The sequence below is a fragment of the Telmatherina bonti genome (genome assembly GCF_933228915.1).
Source record: "Telmatherina bonti genome assembly, chromosome: 18".
Lineage (NCBI taxonomy): Eukaryota > Metazoa > Chordata > Actinopteri > Atheriniformes > Telmatherinidae > Telmatherina > Telmatherina bonti.
In genome coordinates this window covers 34,504,148-34,527,125 of record NC_136616.1, presented here as the reverse complement: position 1 = coordinate 34,527,125, position 22,978 = coordinate 34,504,148, and positions in this window count along the sequence as shown.

Here is a 22,978-nt window from a genome sequence, read left to right as displayed (position 1 = left end):
TGTGAATGTATAGTGTGGCCAGTGCGAAGTTACAGGTTTAGTGCCCCTAGTGGCCATAAGTTAAGAAATTTACAGATTTGTCTTTTACAGACATACCGATTATGTCCAGCCCCTAATTTACAATACTGATGTCAAACGATACAGATATACGGAGTGGCTATTAAAATGTATGTACATGAAGCACAACCAGCTTGCAAACACGGAGCTGAAGGTCAACACGGAGACGGTGTATGTGATGTCATGCTATACTCCAGATGAAATTATACTTCTGGTTCTTCATTTCATGATTTTTTTATTCTTTCAGTCCAGAAACAGAAAACTTTGGCTTATTGCTGCTTTAATGTCTCGAGACGCTGAAATAACTTCAAATCAAAGACATGTGGACGAGTCCACTTATGCTGCGAAAAGACGACGTAGTTTGATGATGTCATCAAGTGTAGACATCCAGCTTAATGTTGAATGTTGGCTCAGAAAGGCAGAAGCAACAGGTTTTGTCTGTTTGTGCCAAACAGACAAATATCTCAAAAACTCTACATGGTGACGTATTTCGACATTTTGAGCGAGAAGAGATGCAGCTGAAGAGTTTGATGTATAAAATGTACACATTGTGTAAAAGTTGAGCCACTAATAAAGTAAAAACCAATGCTGATCATTTCACATGCTGCATTTTATGCCATTATCAGCCAATAATGTCAGACATCTCTACCATAAATGGATTAAAATGATGCGCTTACAAGTTACCTACTATTCAACCAGGCTCTCTCTCTACCTCCACTTGACACATTTGCTGCACTTTTAAAATAAAAATATTATATTCTCTTGCTTTGTGCTTTGCTCCCAATTCATTTTTTCATAATGTATGTGCTTCACTCAAAGTATAAAAGTCACAACCGAGGAAATCCAAACCAGTGAATATTAAACTGAGACAATATTTTCCTAATCATGACCATGTTGTTATAAATTCTAACCACATTATGAACCCTAACATGTGCTTTTATTTCAATTGATTCTAGCCTGAATGAATAAATCAAGTCCATAAAAAATACACATAAAAGACAGAGAAGATACGATATAAGATATGACATATAAGACATAAGATAAGACATAAAATCATAGAAAGATTATCAAGATCGTCTATAACCATAAAAACAATTTCAACCAGCGCATCCTTAGTCTGGATAAGTCACGAGAACAACACTCAGAAGCTCCAATGATGCTGTTTGTGGATTCATCCAGATGTTGCATAAACAAACATCAGATTTCCTGAAAGTCCTGAAAGCATCTGACCAGCACTCCCACCTCTGGGAACTTTTATTATTCTCATAGCATCATGAAATGCAGCTTGTAACTTCTTTTTTATAAGAGGACCACAGATGTGCTAAGTGGAGTGTAACTGGAGTTCATAACATTGGCTATAAACATCATCCTCACTCATCCTTAAAAAAATGACCAAACTTTTTAACCTTGTTTAGTCTTTATTTTATTTAGTCTTTTTTATAAAATATATAAGTATTAACTAAATGTAAATAGGTTTGCAGATCACCCACCTGGTCAGGTCAGAGTCTTCCAGTTGACTTTACTGTCTAACTATGTATTCTTCACTGCAAGCGTGCAGCCATGGATGTGTTTGCTTCAGTGGGTTCGCGGTGCCTCTACATCCCACTGGTGACATGTTTGCATGATGCAAAACAGATAACCTTTTGTTTTGTCCAGCTGACGGATTCCTTTTAGATGCATGTCGAACAAATAAATAAAAGTGTTCTTTACAGTATTCAGCACTATAGAATTTAGATTACCTGCAAAATAATACGTGTAACAGTCTTCTTCTTTGTGCACGTAAGAAAGTTTGGAGAAAGCGAACTGCATTTTCATGACTCTTCATTTCATGTAAACATTCTGTAACAAAGTAGTTCAGTGTGAAAAATCAACAGATCAGTGTGTGTTTACATGATCATCAGCAACATATTTCCATAACTAATACTTTACTTTAACAGTTTATCATGTTTGACTGGATTCAAATGAGCCGTAGACAAAGAAACGCGTCTGAATTCAAATGATTTCTAATCAAATCAGATCGGATCAGATTGTATTAAAAAGCCATTTTCATGCCAAACAGCAAAACAAAGTGTTTTACAGTAAAAACAAACTATGAAAATTACTCTGAGGAATAAACATCTAATTTGACCCAGTTGTGAGAAAATTTATTTTTTTATTTTCAGTCAGTCGTCAGTGCAGGAACCAACCCCCACCCCACCCATTGTGCCATCCAGATGGATCGGGTCTTGGCTGCAGCCTGGAGAATGAGGCGGGGCTGGACCCCTCAACTTTTTGATTGGATTAACCCCAAACCTAACTCTAACCCTAAACCCCTGCCCATTTATCCAATTACACCCATTTGAAATCCAATTACACCCATTTCACATCCAGTTACGCCCACTGGACGTCCAACCCCACCCAATATCCAGCCCCGACCCATTCTCCAGGCTGCAGCCGGGGGTTATTGTCCAGACAGGGTAATTGTTGCGACAGAAACCCTGCAGACTGAGTAAAGAGACAGCCTGGTCTAGTGGGCCCCCATGAGGAGAAAACTGGTGTTACAAGTTGCTTCCTGTTCCCATGAAACTGAGAGAGAAAATCTGCCCGTTCAGGTGATATCCATCTATTTTCTACTGCTTATCTTGAGTCAGTAGCCTCAATCAAATCAAAACAACTTTATTTATAAAGTACTTTGTGTACAGTTGCATTCCAAAGTGATTTACAACATGAAAATATTCACACACACACACACACACATACACACACATACACACACACACACAGCCCAAACACACAATCCCACCTTTTTCCTAATCATCGTTGTCCCAAAGTTAAACTGTCTGTATCTGACTTGACACTGCTGCGAGAAAACGATACGGGGGTTGGGGGGTGGGGGGGTGGTGGTGGGCGTCCACATGCAGGAGCTTCCCCAGGAATGACTAACAGAGATGCAGTCACAGGAAACGCCCAGGAAGGGGGAGGCTGGAACCCACACACAGCCAAAAGACTGTCTCTTTATGACATGTTCTCCTCCCAAAACAGGCCGTGAAGGCCGCGTATTAAATATTACGGTAGATGTACCAACTGCATGAAGACTCAGGGAGTCAGTCACTCAGTGATGTTTTCTTTTACCCTGCCCTGACAGCACATAACTATCAGAACTATTCAGTAGGAAGCAGATGGGAAAAGGAGCACTTTTTGTTGGTATGCACGTGTAAACGCGCACATGTGATCATGTGGCAATGGTGAACTGTGCGTTTGTAAGGGGGACGACAGCCAGGCCCCGAAGTGTCAGGGAGGAGCCCAGGATCTCCAGAGCCCAGCAGGTCCACCATGCCCAAAACCTAGACCAGCCAAAGCAGAGAGAGCTGTCGACCCACCAAGCCCAGAGCAAAGGAGGACCCCAGACCGGAGCCCCAAGGTGCGACCGTGATGCACAGAGCGACGGCGAGCAGGCCCGGCATATGCCGAAACCGCATGAGATCCAGTACCTCAAAGGCCTAAGGAGCACCCACTCTTCCCCGAACCGAGCAGGACCAGTCCACCCAGAGTAAAACCACAACAGGCCAGCGCCACCTTGATACCAGGGCTGGGCACCCCCAAGGACCAGAACCTGTCCACAGCCCCCTGCCCCCTCCCCAGACTAGCTCTTCATCCCACCCTGCCTGCCTACCCACCGACCCCCTACCTCCTCCCTTCCACCCCCTCACCCTGGCAACCACTCCCGACTCACCCAGAACCAACCCAAACCAGCTCATGTGGCTCCGGCCCTGTAAGGAAAACCTGGTCAGGCTGAGGAGGAAACTAATTACAGCAGCTTGTATTTCTAATGTCCTCCTCTCTGTCACTGCCAGCTTATGGCCACAGGCGATGGTAGGAAGTCTGATCAGATTTTTACTTCATGGTTCAGATCCTTCCACATCACTGCAGACGCAGCGCCGACACGCCTGTCGTTCTCCCTCCTTGTTCCTCCCTCCCTTCTGCTGTCATGTGATCCACTGACTGGATGTTTGGAGGAAAAATAAAGAAATAAAACTCAGAAAAGCAGAAAAAGAAAGAAGCTGATCGTTATGTTTGCGTCAGTGAGGTCTGGCTTTACAAATATAACCATCAATAAGTAACGAGCAGGTCAGATGGAACAAACAATGTTCACAGAACCTCATCTTTCCTTTCATTTTTCACATGTAAATAAGTTGAAAAACCAAAAAGACAAATCTGCACTGATGATACAATTTCAGTTTCTATGATACAACTAAACTCTTTAAAATGTACGAGCAGCTGAAACGTCTTCAGCATCTGTTCTGACCTTCAAGTGTCTCAGAGAAACGAGGATGTTTCTCCTTCACGGCAGCGTCGACGTGCCGTCTCTCCATCGCTAAATGGTCGTCTAAAATTAGAATCAAGTTGCCAAAAATAAATACTTTAGTATGTTATATTAAAATAAAGTTTAAAGTGATTAAACCAATTTTACAGTTTTATTTTTTACTAGTAAAAATTAAACAAGCTTGGAATCAAAACAAGTTTGCACACACACACACACACACACACATTCTATTCTATTGTGTTCTATTCTATTCTAATAATTTAGCAGACTCTTTACTCCAAAGTGACTTACAAATATGTAAAAAATATATAAATATATATTTTAAACAGGCTTTAATCTACACTTTGTAACATTCAACATTAATGTAAAGGAAAAATATATTATAAAATATAAATATTTATTTTATTATATAAAATAAATATTTCATCAACTATTTTTTTTAATCTCGTACTTTTTTGTACCCCACAGATGTGACATTTATTTAACTCAAAATATTAAATATCTTCAATTTTGTCACAACCAAATAAAAATTGGCTAAAACTGAAATCACCAAGTTGTACAAATTTTTACAGTAATATGAATCTCCAAAGCTAACATTGAGAAAGTGTCACAATTGTAATAAACAAGACAAATATAAAAGACATGATCTATTTACATTTTTAAAATAATTTAAAATGACAAATTACGAAAAAAACAAAACAAACAAAACCTAACTAAAAAGAAATAGTTCACTGACTGTTTTTCCCTCCATGTGAGCTTTGTTACCCCATGTAAGCATTGCGGTTGGTCTGGAGCAGGGTACAGCTTGGACAGGTCACCAGACTATCGCAGGGAGACAAACAACCATGCACTCCTAGGGATAATTCAGAGTAACCAATTAACCTAACACGTGTTTTTGGACGGTGGGAGGAAAACTGAGTACCCGGAGAGAACCCAAGCATACATGGGGTGAACATACAAACTCCACACAGAAAGGCTGCCGTTTAAACCCCCGAGCTGAGGCTGAAACCAGCGACCTTCTTGCTGTGAGGCTGCAGTGTTAACCCCAACGCCACCGTGTAGCCCTACAGGACTTTTACATGTGGATCACGTGTACATACATGCAACAGCTGGCACGTCTATGTGTTACGTTTACAGCCCTGCAGTTTTCCTGCTCTGTGTAGAAACAGCAGAGGCAGAACCAGACTGCCGGGAACCGTCAGAAAGGACAAAGATGAACCGATCGCACACGTCGTGTTCGTAAATGTTGCACCGGACATCAAACCAGCAACACACACCCCCAAAAACCTCAGCCAGAGAACCCCCATTATCACTGTGATGGTGTGGAAAGCCCTCTGCTTGGATTGGTCAGCGCGTTCCCTGTCCCTGCCCCCTTCTCCCGGCCCAGGACGAATCAGAATCCAGAGAACTGAAATGCTGCAGAAAGTAACAATTATTACCATGATAACCATGATGCAGCTATTTGTGATGTTCACTGTGGACTGGCTGAACACTTTATCGTAGCCTAACGATGCAAAGCAGAGCAGCCAGACACAGCCAATGCTGATGTTCCGGATTCTGGCCCCTCTGGCCTTCCTTAGACTCAGGTAGGTGATGGGATGAACCACTGCCAGGTAGCGCTCCACACAGGTGAGGACATGAAACACAGACTGTCCAAGTGAAGTGTAGGAGAAAATATCCGTCCCCGCCAAAACCATACTTGAAATATTCATAAAACCACCAAAAAAATAAATAAAACACCCCACGAGGCTGATCAGCTCCAGGACGATAACGTTGTAGGTAAAGATGTCCGAGTGGCTCGACATCGTGGAACCAGAACGTTGCTTTTGCCATTGCTGGTAACCCAAGTAGAGGATGTGCATGAAGACAGGGATTAGGAATGTGTTCAAGGCGATGAAGGTTAAAAAGATGATTAATCCAGGTCTGGAGTCTAAGCAGGAGATGAGAAAGTTGGAGGAGTTGTTGGACATATTGGTAAGTCTCCAGGTCCAAGGTGGCAGAGGACAAACTGTAATAAAGGCAAGATGACATAAGACGAAGAGTAAGGTTAAAATTTGTTTCAGTTAAATTTAGTGCTTTACATCAGTCTGAACTTGACTTTTTACATGCCCATAAATTACTTTATTCAAGACTTTGGCAAATTAACTCCAAACCCTCAAGACATTCATACATTTAGTCATTTCATCTTTAACCACTTTGTTGCTCTTGCTGAGAAAAAAAATCTCCCCAAAGTAAACAGCTCCTAATAAACCCCAGAACAACAAAGTGGCACGTTCAGTCACTTAAATCCTCTTTTCTTCCTCTGAACTAAAGTCGTCTTCATCATGTCTACATGCTGTCATGTGATTGGCTGTTGAGATATACATTAAAAAGTAACTTTACAGTGAAGCCAGAGTGGTACTCAGTGGTACCATGCCCATGTTGGTGCAATTCAATAAATACAGTTTTATTTAAATAACTTGTGTTTTCTTTGTAATGTTTACAACAAAACTGGATTTTACTGTTTTTTTTGTTTTTTTTAAATTTATTTAAAAAGTGGTATCAACCAAAATAAGATGATTCTGACAAATCTTTAACTTCATCTAATTTGAGTCAATTTTCATTTGAAATCGAACTAAAAAAAGTCTTTGTACTCATAATTTATCACTAACATGATGAACCAGTTTATAAAAATAATCCTGAGCACATATTTAAGTTTTAAATTTAATTTGTTTTCATTAGTAATCATGACGTTCCTTACATCTGCATAGGGCTGAATTTTTAAACAGTATTCTGTTAAATCAGCGCTTATAAATAACAATAATGATTTCATTTGAAACTTTTTTAACTTTTTGGACAAACATTTATTTATGAAACCACACTCACCTTTCTCAGCAGTGATTTTAATAGTTTTTGCTTCTGTGTCCAGACTCACCAGCTGTTACTGGTATTTGGCCAGTTTGCTGAAGGGTTGAGGAAGCGTGTGTTTACTAATACATTACACAGACACACAGCAAGAAGACTGACATCTTTGCATATCACTAAATCAATAAATGACTAAATGGAAAACGATCTTCAGCAGGCAAATTTTATGTTTGCATTATTCTCCATTTGCTGTGATTGATTTGAAGGGTAAACAGGAGCCCTGCAGGTGAGTTGGACCTGGTTCAGACAGTGATTTTACTCAGAAACACAGGTGTTCTCATTTGAATGAGCAGCAGTTTTCATTTACAGGTGATTTGAAAACATTTACATGAACAGGATCTCTCATTACATGAGACTTTATCAGGTTTAACCCTTGACCAGACCTGATTTCATGACATGTTGAGGTGATCATCTTTGGAGCCAAAGAGAAAAAATTAAAGGTCACCACAGTTCTTCATTCACCACTAACCAGGCCAAAAATCTGAGTGTAGTAATGGACCTGGACTTTAAAACCACCAACTAGACCAGAAATCTGGGCGTAGTGATAGACTCTGACCTAAAAACCACCAAGCAGTGAAGAACTACGTATGCAGTGGTAGACACAGGACATAAAAACCACCACCCAAGCCAAAACTCTGGGTGTAGTGATTAATATTGGACATAAAAACCACCAAGCCAGAAATCTGGGTGCAGCGATTAATATTGGACATAAAAATCATCAAGCATACCAGTAATCTGGGTGTAGTGATGGACTCGGACATAAAATCCACCAAACAGGCCAGAAATCTGGGTGTATGGACTCGGACATAAAAACCAACAGGACGACCAGTAATCTGTAGGGATGGAATAAAACATGACCTTTGTAAAACACATCAAGGGAATAATAAAGTCACCATCAAAAGTAAAGTGACATATGTCACAGCAGGACCTGGAAAAACTAGTCCAGGCTTTCATCTAAAGGACCTTAATTATTGTAAAAGTTTTTTACAGGTTTTCCTAAAACATCAGTTAAATCTAATATCCATGTTTAAAGGAACTATCTTTACCTCTTTTATCTCTCATCTCATCCTCTGCCGATTCTCTGGGGTCGGGTCGCGGGGTCAGCAGCCTAAGCAGGGAAGCCCAGACTTCCCTCTCCCCAGCCACATTTGCCAACTCTGCGGGGGGGATCCCAAGGTGTTCCGAGGCCAGCCGAGAGATATAATCCCCAGCAGAACAAGGAAGTCCCCAGAAGAAGCACCCTCCAACACTCCCTCCAAGGACTTCAGAAAGGGTGGGTACTCTGAACTGCTGTTCGGTGCATAAGCACAGACAACAGTCAGAACCTGAACCCCCACCCAAAGGCGGAGGGAAACTACCCCTTTGTCCACCGGGGTAAACCCCAACATGCAGGCACCAAGCCGGAGGCTAATGAGAATGCCCACACCTGCTCGGCGCCTCTCACCATGAGCAACTCCAGAGTGGAAGAAAGTCCAGCCCCTCTCGAGGGTACTGGTTCCAGAGCCCAAGCCATGCATCGAGGTGAGTCCAATTATATCTATCCGGAACCGCTCAACCTTGTGCACAAGCTCAGGCTCCTTCCCCACCAGAGAGGTGACATTCCACATGCCTAGAGCCAGCTGCTGCAGCCGGGGATCAGACCACCAGAGTCCCTGCCCCTTGCTGCCGCCCAGCTCACATTGCACCCAACCCTTACGGCTCCTCCCGCAGATGGTGAGCCCACCCGAGGTGGGGCTCATGTAATCCTTTCGGGCTGAGCCCAACCAGGCCCCACGGGAAAAGGCCCGGCCACAGGATGCTTGCTGTCGTGTCCCACACCCAGGCCTGCTTCCAGAGGGGGTCCCCCCTTAGACACCTGTTTGCCATGGGTGACCCTATCAGGGGTATAAAGCCCCTGACAACATAGCTGCAAGGATCTTCAGGACACACAAACCCTTGCACCATGATAAGGTAATGGCTTGCTTTTAGTAACTTTTTATAGGTAACTAATTGCTCTTATGCTGATGGAACTTTGCTACTTTTTGCATGAAGTAAATACTAATTATAAATACTATTTATTTTAAGTAACATCCAACACTGTTACAGATAAAGGTTTACTGACAAAAAGCCCAGAGGAAAATATTTGTTTTTCCTTTTCAAGCAGAATTTGAAGAATTTCTTCCAAAAAAAATGAATCATTACTGCAAGTTTACCTCTACCAAATGGACCTTAAGAGGTTAACTCAGCTCGTCTCTGAAGCTTGTAGTCTGCGATTTGTGCATAGTTCAAACCTCCCATGCTTTCAGTAGTCGTGCCAGGCAGTAAATCATTTCCACTGATCTTAGCACCCCATCAAAAAATAATGAGACAGGAATTTCCATACTGCCCGTCTCTACCTACAGTACTATGACACATTCACTCTGTAACTGAAGGTTGAGGAGAAAACAGCTCAGTGACCAACACCTATTGCAAGGTGGGAATTCATCCCGGATTATGTCATTAGTCTTAAAAACAGCAGCTAGCTGGAGTTTATTCAACATGCTAATGAACCTGCTTTATGAGTTAAATAATATTGTGTAAGAACACGAAATTGAAATCTACCTTTTACTTGAAGTTGTTTGGGGACATTGCTGTTAGTAACTATTGTTGAAAGCTTTTTGGTATTATGTATAAGTGTTGTTCATGTACTTGTGTGTACATGTTAGTCAGATATTTGTTTTAAAAGCACTTTGTAAACAAACCTGATTATAATAAGATCAATGTCTCAACGTCAAACAGCTGCTGAGGAAAGGTCGCTGTTAGCTGGAACAAGGTTTCACAAGTCAGCGGGCCAGTTACTGCTCCAGATATAATGTTGAAAGAAAGATTTATCTTTTTAAATTTAATGTCCGTCTATTTGTTCAGAGATGGTGGATTGATACTCTGGAGTTAATACTTTGATATCTGCCAATTGAAATATTGGATTTAATACTTTGTGTATGATGAAACCACTCTGCAGATTCAAAACTTGGCATTTGTTTTTACTTTTAAAAGTTGTAGGCAACAAAACGCCATGCAAAGCCCAGACAGCGTATTCCTGCTGTGTCACATGATCATGGTAGTTTGTCAGATGTCCAAATGATAAAGATACTGTTAATGATAATGAGGTTATGATCAGATCTACTGATTTTTTTAATTTATGTGTTTATCTACTCATCAGTAGATATTTTTTATTGTTTTAAAAGCATTTCTTTCAAGAATTAATGTTCTAAAGTTGGATCTTTTAGGTATTATATACAGATATTTGTTCACACTTTAATCGGGATTTTCATACAAGGGGAGAGAAGTATGAATACTGACATCAATATTGGCATTGATGGAAAAAAATACAGTAAGCTAATGGTTTCAGATTGACAGGAGGCATTTTGTATTGGCTTTCCCTACATTGATTTTTTAGGGTACGCCATACAGAGAATGAAACGTACCCCATTGTTTTCCAAACGTTAATTCTATCCATATTGAGAGCAAATAAACACAGATTAAAAAACACCCCTAAACACCCATTAAAATTTGTTAAATTTGGCACACACTATAAGGTTGGTGAAAAATTCAATAGTCGATGACCTGCATAAACTCCAATGCAAAAATGTCTCTACAGCGCCACCTAGACAAAGCAAACATCCAAAAATGAATTGGGTCCCGATCATCTACTTTGACTTAAGACAACCAAATTTACCATGTGTAATACCAGAAGTCAAGCAAAAAAGTCAAACACCTATTGCCATCGCAATGGGGTGTCCACCATCTTTGACTTTATGCCCATTTTTGACCGAATTTTGTTTCTATACACTCATTGAATTTGAACAAACTAGTCTGACGGGATTCTGATAATGATAGCAAAATTGGCAGGAAGCTTCATAACAAGTTGGGGACCAGACACTATGGATCTCTCTCTAAAGGAACAAAGCAGGTTACCGTGGCAACCCAGGAAAAAAGCGTTCTCGCATGAAACACGGTTCACCCATACCTTTATAGAAATACATGAGATCTGCAACAAAATAGACAGCATTCATATTTCTTAGGTCCTTAACGCATTACACCATGCCAAGTTAGGTGAAGTAGGTGTATGAGATGGGTGGCAGGGGCCACATGGTTCGGATCTGATGGATGCTGCTTGTGGCTTTCATTTTTTTTTTGGTTGTCAATTGTTTTTTCCTCAGGTATTGCCAATAAAACATGTCTGTCAACTTCTCGTCGTCTGCCAACAACTCCCTTCCTCAGCCCTCCCTTTTCAACTTATGCTCTGAGATGATCACCGTTGAGTACATCAAGCTCGTCTACAAATTTGCTTACGTCATCCTCGTCCTCCCGCTGTCTGCCGTTATCCTCTGTCTCGGATTCCTGCGATGGAAACATCATCATCTCTCAGCGAGGGCCGTGAGCCACTCCGACTTCTTCACCTACAACATGGCTGTCATGGAGCTGATTGGAGTATCAGGAGAAGTCATTGGCATCATTTACAACTTAAACAAGTCTCCTTGGATGAATTTTTTGGAGATGGAGATTACATATTTTCCTTGGAATGCGCAGATGCTGTTACCCCTCCTGACCTGTGTGGAGCGCTACCTAGCTGTTGTTTGGCCCATCACCTACATGAAACTGACACAGGAAGGTCGACTTCGTCTCAGAAACATCAGTACTGTGTTTATTTGGCTGTTTTGTTGTGGAGGAGCAGGAATATCAAAGTGGAGTATTGCTTATCCCGAGTTCAGTATTTTCCCTGCTTGTGTGATGGTGTTTTGCTTAATCACAGCAACTTTCTGTTGTTTTTCCATTCTGTGTGTTCTGATTCGCCCACGACCAGGGAAAGCCGATCAAGGCAGGATGCGGGTTGACCAATCAAAGCAAAAAGCTTTCAAAACCATCGTCATCATACTGGGAGTGTTGCTTTTTAGGTTTGGAGGCAAACTGGTTTGCTATTTGCTATACTCTCTAGTTACATGGAATTTAAGAAGTTACGTAGTTCAGTGTGTTGCTATGGCAACTGGGTACTGGTTTGGGCTGCCCAGTTCTTTGGTCTTACCTCTGCTGTTTCTACACAGAGCTGGAAACTTACCAGGATGTAAATGGAGTACTGAATCAGGGTAAGGAAGGGATTATAGTGGTGCTTCATCTTATTGCACCCTCTTTTTCTGCAGTGATTTATGGTTGGAAAATTGGTGCCTTTGTTGGAAGGCCGACCAGGAGACAGTGTCAGGAGCTTCCCCTCTTGACCTTTTGACCCTCAAAGAGCTACTTTGAAACTACGTATTCACGACAGATTCACCAAATGCTTTTACATGATTATCACAGCTTTAGAACTATATATATTTTTAATGTTTGTCGAGTAGTAGTTTGATTAACTCCTTATAGCAACGTTTATAAATCTTTAAAAACTTATGAAGAACATTGGAGAAAATTTAATGCAATGAAGGGGGACCCCGCCCCTTCTCCTTACTCTTGGCCCTCTGTCTGTGGGAGGTGGTGAGAGAAATATCCCCTTCCTCGTTGTAGGCCTTGGCTGGGAGGATAGAGAAGAGAACATAGAGATGTTTGATGCTGTTTGTAATACCATAGTTCAATTAACTTTAGTTAACTCTTATAAACCTTTTTTAGTTGTAAATATTTGGGAACTTCTTTGCAATGTAGAGGATTGTAAAGTAGCATTATAGATGGTGTGCTGAAGAGATAATGGGAGAGAATTCACCCCTCCTCTTTGCAGCTCTCTTACCTTCAAGATAGGGAGTTGCATCAAGACTTAATGTGTTTTATGATGTTTATAATGCCTAAAACCATAACAGACTTTTTCTCAACCTCAAAACAGATATTCTCATTGTTCTAAAAAGGACTCTCCTTCTGGTTTCTCAGCTTTGGCTTGAAGAAGATGGAAGATTTACAAGGACTTTTTGTAGGCTGTAATGCTTGTGAAGGACCCTTATCTTATCTCCTAGGACTTGCCTTAGTGCAGGTCTGTGACACCTGTTGCAGAAGACTTCTTAGCCTATTAAAACAGAGTTCCTTTGTATAACTTTCCCTCTTCCCCTTTGGGAAAAATGCATGCCTCTTGAAGGAGGAGTCTTGGAGTTTCGTGTGTAATAATTTGTATTACAGTATCTGAGAAATGTATGTGTGTTCTATGAGGTGGAGTTTAAAGTTTAGGATAAAAACATTAGACAGAAAGACGGCTTTTGCAGCTCAGCAGCGGCCCGAAGACATGGCTTTGGCAGCTCATCTGCGGGCCCCAACGCATCCTCAGAAGAAGGTGGAAAGAGTTGAAACGGCTGTGGAGGACCTATCATTGTGTGGGATCTGTAACTCTTTGGAGATTTTAGTCTTGAATAAAAGATTGTTCTTTCTGAATGGACAGAACATTTTTTCTGAAAAGTAAAATAGTATTTTAGCTAAAAAAAAAATAAAAAATACTCCAGAGATGTTTAGTCTTACAGACAAGATGGCTCTTTCTGAACAAGAATGAGAATTTTCTGTAAAGGAAGATAGAATTATATCTAAAAATACTCTTTTGATATTCAGCCTTGCCGAGAAAGAGAATTTTTCGAAAAGAAGGATTGTCTTTCTTAAAGAGGAAGTATAGATTTTTTTTCAAAACATACCCTTTTGGGATTTAGCCCTGCAAAAAAGAGAATTTTTCTCAAAAGAAAAGTTATTCTTTCTTTTCGAGGAAGATAGCTTATAGCAAAAAGTACCCTTTGGGAATTTTAGTCCTGGAAAAGGGAAAATAGTTTTTTCTGAAAAGAGAAAACAGTTTTTCCTTAAAAGGAAAAACAGACTTTAACAAAAAAGAATTCTTATCTGAGACATATCCCACACTGGGTTTGTAACTCTATGAAGACTATTTAGAGAAAAGAAATATAACTTTTTAGAGACAAACTCTGAATAAGGAAGATATTTCCTTACAGGTAATTTGAACAAAATTTAGAATGGGTTAAACCCTTCAGGGGATTTTTTTTTATCATTCTTTGTTTGTGTTAATCTGCTTGTAATAACCTGTAAACCTTCAATAAAAGGGGTAAGAGTTAAGTTGTGACCCTATCTTCTCAACAAAAGTTAGCTTCTTCATTCTTCCAGCTTTAGGACGAGAAAGAGACAAGAAGATGTCTTCACATACTCAAGCCTCTGTAACAAAATGCCAGCAGAGACATAAGGTTCTGATAAACCAAGCCTGGAAGGACCGTTAAGTTAGGTCAATAGTTGATGCCTTAATAGGGGTCAGGGTGAGAGACTTACCTCTGAGTAACTGGATGAGTGTGAGAGGCCATCCCCAAACTGTAAACTGGTAAGAAATTAGCTTCAGTAACAGTTTATTATTGGGACATCACAATAGGAACTCAAAGAAAGAGCTTCAGAAACAGTTCTCTCGAACGGAGTCTCACTTGTCGAAGTAAAGATCAAATAGAGGGACTCAAGAAGGGATTGGTTATAGTTACGGTTCCTTCAAGGGTTCAACACCTTAAACTAATTTCTGTGCACCAACTCATTGAAATTCTATAAAACATGCCACAACCTGAGTAAATTTTACTTATTTAATCCTTGAAATTTCATCATCTAATAAATGATATCAGAACTTGGCTAATGGTATTTACAGCGTAGCAGTGAGAGGTTACTCTGCATTGTCAGACAAGATTAGAAGTACTTTACTGTCTCTCCAAGGCAGGAAATTTGTCTTTTCTATCATCACCGATAATACTATTAATCATAAATATAGTTTAATTTCACTCCCTTTTTGTTTGCAGATAAACATCAACTGATAAAGGAGTACACTTTTGGTGTACCACATGGATTCTTACTGGGCCCACTTTTTTTTTACTCTGCTTATGGTGTTTATCATCTTTCCACACTAAACTGTGGTGTATAAATGTAAATATAAATGTTTTAAGTTTTGTTTTTTTTAAGTTTTAAAGTCATTAACTTGGTTTAACAATATAATAATAATTCAACTATTTACTGTCTTTTAATACACTGCTAAAAAATAAAGGGAACACTCGAGTAACACGTAGATCTGAATAAATGAAATATTTTTATTAAATATTTTGTTCTTTCCATACTTCAATGTGCTGAGAACAAAATCACGCAAAAATTATCAATAAAAATCAAATGTATCAACCCATGGAGGTCTGGATTTGGAGTCATACTCAAAATGAAAGTGTAAAAACACACTACAGGCTGATCCAACTTTGATGTAATGTCCTTTAAACAAGTCAAAATGAGGCTCAGTAGTGTGTGTGGTCTCCGCGTGCCTGTATGACCTCCCTACAATGCCTGGGCATGCTCCTGATGAGGCAGCGGATGTTCTCCTTCGGATCTCCTCCCAGACCTGGACTAAAGCATCCGCCAACTCCTGGACAGTCTGTGGTGCAACACGGCGTTGGTGGATGGAGCGAGACATGATGTCCCAGATGTGCTCAGCTGGATTCAGGTCTGGGGAATGGGCAGCCAGTCCATAACATCAATCATGAACTGCTGACACACTCCAGCCACATGAGGTCAAGCATTGTCTTGCATTAGGAGGAACCCAGGGCCAGCCACACCAGCATATGGTCTCACAAGGGGTCTGAGGATCTTATCTCAGTACCTAATGGCAGTCAGGCTACCTCTGGCGAGCACATGGAGGGTTGTGCGGCCCTCCAAAGAAATGCCAACCCACACCATTACTGACCCACTGCCAAACTGGTCATGCTGGAGGATGTTGCAGGCAGCAGAACATTCTCCACGGCATCTCCAGACTCTGTCACGTCTGTCACATATGCTCAGTGTGAACCTGCTTCCATCTGTGAAGAGCACAGGGCACCAGTGGCAAATTTGCCAATCTTGGTGTTCTCTGGCAAATGCCAAACGTCCTGCACGGTGTTGGGCTGTAAGCACAACCCCCACCTGTAGAGATCGGGCCCTCATACCACCCTCATGTAGTCTGAGCAGACACATGCACATTTGTTGCCTGCTGGAGCTCATCTTGCAGGGCTCTGGCAGTGCTCCTCCTGTTCCTCCTTGCACAAAGAAAGAGGTAGCGGTCCTGCTGCTGGGTTGTTGCCCTCCCACGGCCTCCTCCACGTCTCCTGATGTACTGGCCTGTCTCCTGGTAGCGCCTCCATGCTCTGGACGCTATGCTGACAGACACAGCAAACCTTCTTGCCACAGCTGGCATTGATGTACCATCCTGGATGAGCTGCACTACCGGAGCCACTTGTGTGGGTTGTAGACTCGTCTCATGCTACCACTAGAGTGAAAGCACCGCCAGCATTCAGACCAAAACATCAGCCAGAAAGCATCGGAACTGAGAAGTGGTCTGTGGTCACCACCTGCAGAACCACTCCTTTATGGGGTGTGTCTTGAAAATTGCCAATAATTTCCACCTGTTGACTATTCCATTTGCACAACAGCATGTGAAATTAATTGTCAATCAGTGTTGCTTCCTCAGTGGACAGTTCCATTTCACAGAAGTGTGGTTGACTTGGAGTTAGATTGTGTTGTTTAAGTGTTCCCTTTATTTTTGAGCAGTGTATAGTCTAATAATAAATAATGATATGAAACACATTATTACATTTCACCAATAAATACAACTACAATGAATACAACTTTTTAAAATATTATGCATCCATTTGCAGTATCATTCATTATCCTAATCGCTTAGCCTGATTAAGGGTCGCGGGGAAACTGGACCCTATCCCAGCAGTCATTGGGCAAAAGGCGGGGTACACCCTGGACAGCTTGGCAGTCCATCGCAGGGCCACACAGAGACAACCAACCACTCACTCTTACTCCCATTGGCAATTTAGAGTAACCAATCAACCTAACATGCATGTCTTTGGACGGTGGGAGGAAGCCGGAGAGAACCCACGCATACACGGGGAGAACATGCAAACTCCACACAGAAAGGCCAAACCTTGCCCCAGCCGAGGATTGAACCAGCGACCTTCTTACTGTGTAGCTCCAGAGTTAACTAACCACTGCATGGAAACAATTTTATTATTTATTTCCATTAATCTGTCATGTTTTGGACGACATCTATGTCTGCAATGCATGTCCTGATACAGTCTGATGAAGAGGCATTTTCGAAGGGAAACGGATTTCCTGTTTTGTCTGAAATGAGACTTCAGAATCAGCTCATTAGGAGTATTTGTTGCAACTATCAGATTCCATATCCATTGATAATAAATCCACAGTGTCTTGGCTACATGGTAGTGTTTTGTTGCATGTTTGTTGTCTTTCTGTAATGAAAAGTTGTTCCTGTTCTGGATGGCAGTCTCCACAATGTTGCCAGGATCCACATCTATCTTAGTTATCTTGGAAAATCTGTTGGGACCTTCTTCTGTATTTTATCACCATTTATTGTTGAGTTATTTGCTGATATACTGAAAATGGTTCTTTTTTACAATGAGGAAGAATCCTTCACAATATTCCTGCATTTAAATGCTGGAGTCTAAGTTAGACAAAGACCCGTTCTCAGAAAAACAGTAGTTTTTGTGTAAATTTCTAAGGGGAAAAAAATGCAGGGGTAAATAAATAATAACATAAAGAAAATTCATTCATCACTTATTGAATAAAACTACTAAAATATTAAACAGAAAATTGAAGAAAATCCAAAAAACCTCATTAACTTTGAAAACTTGCTTTTTATTTCAGATTTGTTACAACTCAAAACATGAATCCAAACAAGAAAGAAGACAATGAATCGACAGGTTAACAACTGTATTTCTATAACAATATGTTTAAACTGTAACTTTTCTTTAATAAAACATGGTCTGGTGTGTCTGACTAGCAGACATATGAGCAGCTTTCATGACTTCTTTCGTCATTCCAGGTCATTTAACTCCATTAAATATGATGAAGATGCTCTTAAATTCCAGCTTGAGCTACAAAAGCTACAGTCCTATTTGAATATGTTCTCACATAACTGAGACGGGTTTCATTTTTCTAACCACCTTTTCTTCCCCACTCGGTGCTGCGTTTGCAGGTCGGCAGTTTTCCTGCTCTGTGCAGAAACAACAGAGGCAACACCAGACTGCTGGGCATCACTAACCACGCTGCAGACAAAACTATGACACACTTACTGCGTGTCAGCCTCTTGTTTAACAGGCTGGAAACAATCACCCCAACAAACCTCATCCAAAGTACCCCCAGTATCAGTGTGATGGTGTAGAAAGCCCTCTGCTTGGATTGGTCAACGTGTTCCCTGTCCCTGCGCGGGTCACCCGGCCCAGGACGAATCAGAATGTGGAGAACTGAGAAGCTGCAGAAGGAGACAATGCTGAGAAAGAAAACCAGGATGCAGGACTGCATGGTGATGATGGTAGACTTGCTGAACACCTGGGCCATGATCACAACCGTGAGACAAAGCAGCCAGACAGAGCCGATGCAGACGTTTCTGGTTCTGACCCGCCCCGCTTGTCTCAGACTGCGGTAGGTGATGGGATGAACCACGGCCAGGTAGTGCTCCACACACGTCAGGACATGAAACAGAGACTGTCCAGGGGAAACGAAGTACAGCATATAGCGGCCGACCTTCAGCACACTTTGGCTGTTTGTCCACAAGCCGCAGCAGTAAACGCAACAAGCCATGAGGAAGAGCAGCTCCAGCACAACCTCGTTGTAGGTGAACATGTCCAGGTTGCTTGTTGTCGTCACCGTGGAAACAGAAGGCTGTTTCTTCCATCGCTGGTAGCCCATATAGAGGACGGAGATGAAGAGGGGCGTGAAGGAGCTGCTGATGCTGAAGAACGTGGTGAAGACGTAAGTGTTGAGCGTGGATTCGAAGCACCAGATGAGGGAATCCGGAGAGGAATCTGAGGAGTTGTTGGACATAGTTTTACATCTGCTGGTGAAAGGATGGAGGAAGGACTGACGTGAAGAAGAAAAGACAGAAAATTTCGCTGGTGAGAGATTCTGAAGCTTGTGTGTCCGACAACCATCCAAGTTGGAATGAAGGTTGAACGACTGACTCCATGCAAACCACACCCACGTTATGCATCTTTCTCCCAGTGTCAGTCTCAGTTTAAGCTCAGGATGAATGACAGTGTTTCAATATCGATGTACCAAATCTTTTACAGAAGAAATGGAGAAAAAGCAGCATCCAGACTGTTGTCAGTGACAAGTTCCAAGTTCTTTTTCCATAACCCCATGATGAACCCTTTCATGTTTGCACTAATTAGAAACAACGCCACCTTATTTTATATACAGTAGTTTACCTCTACAGACATGTACCTCTACTTTTTTGTTGATTAGTGATATTTTAAATTTGATTCATTGATTTATTTGTATGTATTCGGTTATATTTATAAAATAATATATCATAAGTTATGTAAATGTTTAATAAAATATAGCTGTATCATTTTCTTTTTTCAACACACCTGAATGAGACTGAAAGGTCAACATGTTTCAGCAGAACTTGACAACAAGCTGTAGAGTACAAGCCGCCCTACAGCCAACCTCAGATGGAGCTAGCTTCAAGGAATTTATCTCCTTTTACACTGAGACAACAAAGACGCTTCAGAAACTCTAAATCAGAGGTGTCCAGCTCCGGTCCTCGAGGGCCAGAATCCTGCAGGTTTTCTATGTATCCCTGCTCAGACACACCTGATTCAAATTAATTAGTAGTAGAGTTTAATCAGTTGTGCACGTCATTGGCTGTTTGATCCATTTAGTGGAAGCTAGATGTGTTGGAACAGGAATACATGGGAAACCTGCAGGACAGCGGCCCTCGAGGACCGACTTTGGACACCCCTGGTCTAAATTCTCATAGACAAGCTGATATGTCCAAACACTTTTGTACAGTTTTGAATTTTTCATGTATATTGCAAGAAAATGGTTCATTTAAAAACCCAAAGTGGACAACTGTTCTTTACTGCAGAGAGGAATAAGCTGCTCATGCACACCTTAAAAACTTTTACATGCAACGTATGTTGTAAAAGATACAACGGCCAAAATCAATTAAAAGAAAGTCACTAGAAATAAAACCTCTAATTTTTCCATTTGTGCCTGTATAGCTTCACACACGCATTTATATAAAAAATTACTATAAAACCATGCAGCTGCATGTTGCACTCACCTTCTCAGCAGTGATTTACGACCTCCTGCATCTTCTCCCATTAATGCTCGCGCGTGTCTGCATTTTTATTTCCAACAGAAGACAATCACATCGAACATTTTGCATATTACATAAGAAATAAATGGTTGTGTGTGAGTGTACATGATACTCTCAGCAGGCAAATTTGGTTTTGCATTGTTCTACATTTTCTGTTGATAGCAGCAGCAGAAGTCAGCTGGATGACATCGTAACAATGATTTTAACATGTAGAAAACACACACTCAGTCTAAAGGTTGCATTCAGACACAATACACACAAAAAGAGAAGGGTGATATCATATCACCATGACGATACTGCCATGCTTGCATGCAGCATTTTGCGTCATGCCAGAGAAATGAACTTACTGAATTTGACCATTTTTCATTGTTCCTTAGCAGTTTTTTTAATCATTACTTTTAAGTCACTAATATATTTATTTCAAAGGCCTCATCATTTCATCATTATTTTACCACTAAGAGGCTTTTCATACAGAATGGTTACTGGACAGGGTGAGGAAATGGTTGCCGATGGCAACCTGAAACTTACAAACTCAGGCAGATCACCTACCTGACAGATGGCATCGCTAGGCTCTCTGACGAACAGTGAAATGCTGAAGACCATGCTGGTCCTGGTCCACCAATGGCCCATGCACATCACATCACGAAAGGCGGCTGTTCAGGATACTGCATCCTGGGACCTCGACACTTTGCATCAGCCCTCCTCGAGTTCAACACCAAAATTCCTCCAGTTTTGAGGTGGTGTCATAGCGCCTTCTTCAGAAGGATGAGCAGTTGTCTTCCAACCAGAAGGTCAGTGAATCAATTCCAGGCTTCCGTTGACCAAATGTCTAAATGTCCTTTGGCAGAACACTGAACCCCCCAGATGTGTGTCTGTCAGGGTATGGGTGTGTGTTTAAGAGTGAAAGTACCATGTGGTCTTCAAGTGGTCAACATGACTTCAAAACCTCCATCACATGTATCAAACTGTTATTTATATGTAGCTCAGTTAGCTGCCACACAAACCAAGAAGCAGGAAACATCCATCTAACATGCAGAAAGGCCCATGTAACCACATTTACAAAATAAATAAACACATTCGGTGGATCTCGTCACCAACACAGCGAGTTAGAGCCCAGTAAATGATTGGCTCATAGACTAGACTTCCGTAAAGGACTCTGAGGTGAAGATGGATCCGGAATACACACAGATCTAATGCTCCATGTGATCTCTGAACAAAAGGAGAAATGAAAGATGGCTGCCACAGGGTTCAAAGGTTAAATAAGCTTGGTAGCCATAGATAACACATGACATCCAGTGGTTGGAAGATGAACAACTACTTATTCCTCCTCCTCCACCTTTTCTTCCTCTTTTTCTTCTTCTTGTGTTTAATTTGCAGTTTGCACAGCCTTGTCATAGCACATTACCACCACCAACCAGTGAGGAGTGTTGAACAGATGAAGGGGGATTAACAGACTCGGGATATCGCTTTGTTTCCTGGGTTGACTTACCAAGAAAATCCCAATAAGCTGTACAACCAAGCTGGTCATCAACTCAGTAATCCGATGCAGGGTTTTCAACCTTTATCAGTGTGCACTCAGATAAAAGGAACATGGAGAAACCATGCAGAACAGCTGCTTCATCATGGAGGAACATAAAGTTAGTCATTAGAACCATCTGTGTTTAAACAAATCATACAGACCAAAGGCAACAATATACCAGAAGCAGGGTGTGTTTCCAATCAAGGGACAACACTTCAATACAGCTGCATTTATTTTTCATTATTCTGACAAATGATAAACAATGGAAAGTGATTATTAACATGAGAGGAGTAGAAATATGTGTAGCTTAACTATTTTAACAATAAGATAAACCAACTGCATGTTTCCAGATTATCTTGAGAAACTTGTTGCTTAAAGTAGGAGGAAAGAGAACAGGAAGAACAGAAAACATTAGAAACTCCACAAACCACAATTACAAACATTATTCACGAGTGCCAAACATTCAAGGACAGATTTACCAGAAACAATCAAAAGATCCCAGAAATTCTAAACCTTTTATTTTTATGCAGTAGCTTACATTACATCCCTGTTTTTTTACGAAAAGCAGCCGACAGGATGGAACAGGGTATATTTGCTTCTTGGGAACAAAAACAAAAAAGAATTAAAACTTGACTAAACCTAATTCAAGAGCTTGGATGACAATCTGGCTGTGTATTAGGTCTTAAATTTATGAATTGTAGACATTTTAAGGCTTTTCAAGACCCCTGAAACGGTTGCATACCTTGCTCCAGGGTCCATTTGCACCAATGCAAACAGAGTGGAGCCCCGTGTCCTCTCAATAGGGAACATGGCAGTGAAGCTCAGTGTTGGCTGATGATCTGGGCTTGTTCTGCTCCTACAGGGCCTGGACACCTTCAAACCACTTAATAGATGTTAATGCTACTGGATAGCAAAGTAACCTAGAGACAGATGTGAGTTCATCTGTCTGACAGCTGAAGCTTGGCTAATGGACATGATCCAGTCAAAGTCCAGACCCCAACCTGCAATGGAACTTTCAGAGGGCTGCACAACCCAAAGCTGCAGAGCTGAATAAACTGTAGTTACTAAATACTCTTCTGTCATCATGTGACTGAACTGAAGA